The 6,010-nt window shown below is 46.5% G+C and overlaps 1 pseudogene; it reads left to right on the forward strand.

Annotated features, from left to right (window-relative positions):
* On the forward strand, window positions 1-3,117 carry LOC131416569 (keratin, type II cytoskeletal 6A-like; annotated as a pseudogene).
* Window positions 3,118-6,010: the final 2,893 nt, after the last annotated feature.

Consider the following 6,010-nt stretch of genomic DNA (forward strand, 5'->3'; position numbering starts at 1 on the left):
ATGTCTAGCAAATCCACCAGGAGGACCCAAACCATCAGCCACCGAGGCTTCAGTGCCGGCTCAGCCAGAGTCCCTGGGGCCTCCCGCTCTGGCTTCAGCAGCATCTCCGTGTCCCGCTCCAGGGGCAGTGGTGGCCTCGGTGGAGTGTGTGGAGGTGGCTTCAGCAGCCGCAGCCTCTATGGCGTGGGGGGCTCCAAGAGGATCTCCATCGGGGGGGGCAGCTATGGCGTCGGTGGCGGATATGGTGGCAGAATTGGAGGTGGCTTTGGCTTTGGCGGTGGAGCCGGGAGTGGATTTGGTTTTGGCGGTGCAGCTGGTAGTGGCTTTGGGCTCGGTGGTGGAGTTGGCTTTGTTGGTGGCTATGGGGGCTCTGGCTTCCCTGTGTGCCCCCCTGGAGGCATCCAAGAGGTCACTGTCAACCAGACTCTCCTCACTCCTCTGAACCTGGAAATCGACCCCACCATCCAGCGGATGAGGACCGAGGAGCGGGAGCAGATCAAGACCCTCAACAACAAGTTCGCCTCCTTCATCAACAAGGTGAACCAGTAGGACCAGCCTCCAGGGGATTTCAGAGTCCCCAAACTGGAGAACCACGAATGTCCTACCAGGGGGAGACTAGGCGAGAGGGAAAGGAGACCTGGACTAGGGATGCCAGGTGGGCTCATGTGGACCACAGGCAGCAGGTGATGGGCATCATTTAGACCTACTGAATCCTCAAACCCTCATTCCTGCCTAGGAAGAAGAATTATCAACTTCTGATAACTCTGAAGTATATATAAGGAATGCGAGTGTGGAATGGGTTAACATTTACCCCTGAAAGTTCTACAGTGGGGTAGGAATAAAAGGCCAGTCATGACTTGCTCTGAGGCTCTGGGTAAGAAAAAAAAAGAAAAACAAAGAGAAGAATAGAAAAATAAAATTCCTTTCTGTCCATATGAGAAAAAGAAACATTTGAGATGCACAAACATTTATAATCTGTGAAAAAAAAAAAAGAATTTATTCCAGAAACAGAGCATAACCATCTGTGAAGAATGTTTTAGAAGAGATACATGCAATAAATGGGAGTTTAGATTAGAATCTAATCATTAGGTAATATTTAACATCCCTTTCACTGAGATCCTGTGGAAAATAAAAGCTCTGTACAATACACCAGATAAAGACTATTTTAAACTATATTTGTGATTCTGATTGTGAAGAGAAGGAGAGGAAGTGATTAAAAAAATCACTAATAGGCACAATAACCTATAGGGCAGGAACGGCTCAAACATCTGTGGGGGGATTTCATCAGTGAGATCTGTGGGTTGAGAAGGAAAACGTTCAGGGGAACATTCCTGCTGACGTGAGCCTCTGTACATTCTCTCAAAAACCCAGCACCATGGACAACACCCTGACTGCTTGGAAACCTAATAACATAGACACTTCTTACTTTCTCTCTCTGTCTGGCAAATGACCATTTTGTCTTCCTCCTAAAGTGTGATTCCAGGAGCAGCAGAACCAGGTCCTGGACACCAAGTGGACCCTGCTCCAGGAGCGGGGCACCAAGACCGTGAGGCAGAACCTGGAGCCTTTGTTCGAGCAATACATCAACAGCCTCAGGAGGCGGCTGGAATCTCTCCCCTTCTTTAGTGGCTGCCTGGACTCAGAGCCCAGACGCAAGCAGAGCACGATAGAGGACTTCAAGAACAGGTGACGTAGAGGAGGGAAATGGGCTCCGTGTTCTGAAGCCCACACTTCAAGTCCATTGAGTGACCAGACCCAGTTGTGAGCATGATTAATTAGGAAAAAATATCCAGTGGAAATGAAAATTATAAATTATTTGCTAAGAAAAATCTGAATGAACAAAATGAGCAATGGACTTCATTACCAAGTTCTCAATAGTCTCACCAGAAAATTCACTACCTCAGTGGACCATACTTATAATATTGTGCAAACTTAGTTGTGGTCATCCAAGACACAACTGACTATGGTCCAGTTTTGACGTTGGAGACAACACTCAAAGCAAACCAATGATCCGTTTTTCCAATGTCCCCTGGTCTTGTGTGCACTGTAGGGTGCTCCACCAGTCACACTCACAGCCGCATGCGGGTGTTAACACAAAAGACACAGAACTGTGATAACTAGCTCCAGAATTGAAAAGGTTGCCAGATAGTCAAACAGCTAGACAGGAAGATTCAGGGCTCCCTCTCCATCAATTCTATACTCTAGGACTCTTCCTCATTAGGAAGAAGAATCAGGCTTAGTCTCCTCTGAAGGTCCAGATTGCAAGTTCATTCTGCCTGTTCCCCCTCTAGTGCGCCAACCCGCAGGCCGCCATTGCTGATGCTGAGCAGTGAGGAGAGATGGCCCTCAAGGATGCTAAGAATAAGCTGGCTGATCTGGAGGACGCCCTGCAGAAGACCAAGCAGGACATGGCCTGGCTGCTGAGGGAGTACCAGGAGCTGATGAATGTCAAGCTGGTCCTGGAGGTTGAGATTGCCACCTACAGGAAGCTGCTGGAAGGCGAGGAGTGCAGGTGGGTAACTCACATAACCTCCTCAATCATCTGGGTCCATTTCCACGAGGTCTAAGCAGTGAGCACAAGTTTAAGGCATTCTAGTCGTGGCCATAATTGCTACTCTCAGGGGACCATTAAAAGGCAGTTTCTCCAGGGACTATGCTCAACACCGAGGCTTCCCACACTGGTCCAATAGGGGGTCTCTGGGATCTCATGGTCTCTGTGTTTCCTTCTTGCTAGGCTGAGTGGGGAAGGCGTTGGACAAGTCAACATCTGTAAGTATCTTTGCTTGCCTCCCTCTCTTGCCCTGGTACTCTTCTGACTGGACTCAGGCTGGCAGAATGAGCTCACTGAGTCTTGTGTGTCCTTGTCCCCTCCCCTCCACAGCCGTGGTGCAGTCCACCATCTCCAGCGGCTATGGCGGTGCCAGTGGTGTTGGCGGTGGCTTAGGCCTGGGTGGAGGCAGTGGCTACTCCTATGGCAGCGGTCACAGCATTGGAGGTGGCTTCAGTTCCAGCAGTGGCAGAGGCATTGGGGGTGGCTTGATTTCCACTGGGGGCGGCAGTTCCACCATCAAATACACCACCACCTCATCCTCCAGCAAGAAGAGCTACAAGCACTGAAGACTGCTCTTGTCCCCTCTTCGTCTCCGGCCCCCTCTCCAGCTGCATTGTCCTCTCCTCCAGTTGCTCCTTCTCTCCTGCTTCTGACTTCTCTTGGCCTCTGAGTTAGAGCTGAAGTTGCCTAGTCCTCATTTCCTTTGTCTACACCTGCTGCACCCGAGCTTCCATTACTCACCATCAGCATGTCAACAATCAGTGTTATGCAGACAAGTAGACGTTCTTTTGATGTTTCCATCTTATTATCAGTTACATCAGTCTGCCATAATTCTGGGAAGAAAATGACCTATGCTCGTCTTGAAAACTGAAATTCAATCAGGATCATGCTACAGAATGGGAAAAATGCCCTTTGATTTCTAGCTGTCCTGCCCATTATAGCTACACCTAAGAGTTCCCCATAGGACAGATGGGTTGTTATCTTCCCATGCAGTGTCCCTAAGTGGTATCGACACAACCCTCTCATCTAGAGTTATATCCCTGCAAGGTTTTTCTCTGCTCTCTTTGCTTTCTTTTGTTGTGTCGAATAAAGCAGATTTCTAATATAAGGATTCTGTGTTAGATTACATTGCTGGTCATGTATTGGTTCTGAAATTTCTCATCCCACACACTGATCCTCATCTTTGGGAACCATCTCCTAGTCCCACTGCCAGCTTACTCTGCTTCATACCCAACTCTGCCCATCAACATTATGTGATACTGAGTTATCCTGAGGGTGGATGACTACCAACAACTACTCACCCTCTGCCACTCAGGGCTCTTTCTCAAAATGGAGTCTTTTAAAAAGCATTAGGAAAGAGAAGTCAGGGTTCCGGAAGCTGGATCAATATAGTCTGATAACTGAAGGGTTTTGTTTCTGCAGCTCCATCATTTGGTAGCTTGGTCCCCACCCTGACCTCTGAGACTCCCTCAGAGACACCCCCACCACCCCCTCCCGCCACAGGGGAAGCACAGCACCAATCCAGCAGAACAGAGGCCAGCTGGTAGGAAGGTGAAATGCTTGATTCCTCTCTATGATAACAAGGACTTGTGCCACAAAGTTGTTGCTTTGATGCAACATCTGAGATATATCAGTCAAACCAATTGGTACAGAAAAGGATTATCCCCAGATCTTCATGTATGGATTTAAAGCCACATAGTGCTAAATGAGTTGGAATGGATTTCCTTTGCACCCAAAGATACTTGGGTTCCACCAAAGAACATCTCTTGATAAATGCTGGTTAAAATTCATAGAACTGTACACCTAAAAACAGTGGGTTTGACTGTCTGTAAATTATATCTCCACAACCTTGGAAGAAAATGACACTGTCAAAAAAGTCAATAAAATGAATTGATAAAACCTCCCTACAGTGTTGGTTAGAGACTTTGTTTTGAAGTGTTGTTGACAAAAAGAATGAGATTGAAAGATGGTCTGTCTTGACAGACGACAGCCAGATTAGCTTGGAGGAGATTCTCGCTGGGAACATTCTCCTTTTGTGATAGTATATCCAAACACCATTTTCAGTGTAAACTTTCATGCAAATTTTGCTAAGCAAAAATAGACATTGAAAGTTCATTCAAATCTTCCCAGATATCAGTGTCAGGACTGTAATTTTGACTTTTAGACAAAAATGGACCTTCTACCTCTTAGGCCATGTTTACACAAGCTTATTCTACTATTTGGCTAATCAGACATTCCATACCAGGTCTTATCTGTACGCAAAAGAATAAAAAGCAAAAAGAAATTCCACAAGAACAATAACCAACTCAGTTATAATAATATTTTGCTAATTTGAAGCCATAGCAGAGACCCTTTGCCCTGGGTCATAAATTAAGTTGCACACTCGCCTTATTCCATGGTGGTCCGCAGGTGGGCAAGGGTCTTGCTGCTGAGCAGGTCACTAGACAGCAGCTTTGGAGCTGGGGGAGACTTGTGAGGTTTAGTGAGCTCCCTACCTTCTATTATGCAGCTCTAGGGTTTGAGGTCAAGGGCATAGTGGAAGCAAAGCTTAGGACCTGCCATGCTGTACAAAACCCAAAAGCTGATAGGGAAACTTCCAAGGAACCAGGCTCAAACTCTGGTTCTCCCTCCCCACGTGAAAAGCTCCATGACAGCAGGTTACCTACAGGCTTCCCTCTCCATCCTGGAGTGGAGGCCAGATGAGTAACCAGTTCTGTAGAGGTCAACTACGTGCCGGCAGGCTTGATACTCAGGGCAGGCATTACTATCCCCATCACCTATGAATAAGGCCATCCAGACAAAATAGAAGACACTCAGCTAAATTTGAATTTCACATAAACAATAAAAAATTTATTATTAAGTATGTCCCAAATATTGCATGGAATATACTTATACTAAGAAATTATTTGGTTTTTATCTGAAATTCAAATTGAACTGCGCATCTTGTATTTTTATTTGTTAAATCTGGCAACCTTACCTATGAAGTAGATCTGACCTCCCAGTGAACTACAGACAAGGGCACTGGTGGTTGGCCTGCTAGTCCAGATCTCCATTGTAAAGGGGCAGACAATAGGCAAGGGCAAACTTAAGACCCTCTCCTCCCAACCACCCCCTCTCTTCATCCTCAGGTCTCAGCTCCAGGCTGCACCAACCCACCTGCCCCCACACAAATCAGCTCAAACAGCCTTGGGCTCCCCTGGGTTTCTCACAAATTTCTCAGGATTGATCCTGGGGGAGGGAGAGAACAGGACCAGCTGGTTGGCCGTCTTAGCTGGAATTTGAGCCATGGATTGTTTTTAAAGGATGCTGTGTTTATTTATTAAAAGACGTTGACATAGAAAAAAGGATGAAAACAATTAAGTCAAAATATTAATAGTGACTGAGTCTGAGGAGTGGAAAGGTGGCTAATTGTTATGTTCTTTTTTGTTCTTTTCTGCTACATGAAGATGAACATCCTCA

The sequence above is a fragment of the Diceros bicornis genome, chromosome 17 (assembly GCF_020826845.1).
Source record: "Diceros bicornis minor isolate mBicDic1 chromosome 17, mDicBic1.mat.cur, whole genome shotgun sequence".
In the NCBI taxonomy this organism is placed as follows: Eukaryota; Metazoa; Chordata; class Mammalia; order Perissodactyla; family Rhinocerotidae; genus Diceros; species Diceros bicornis.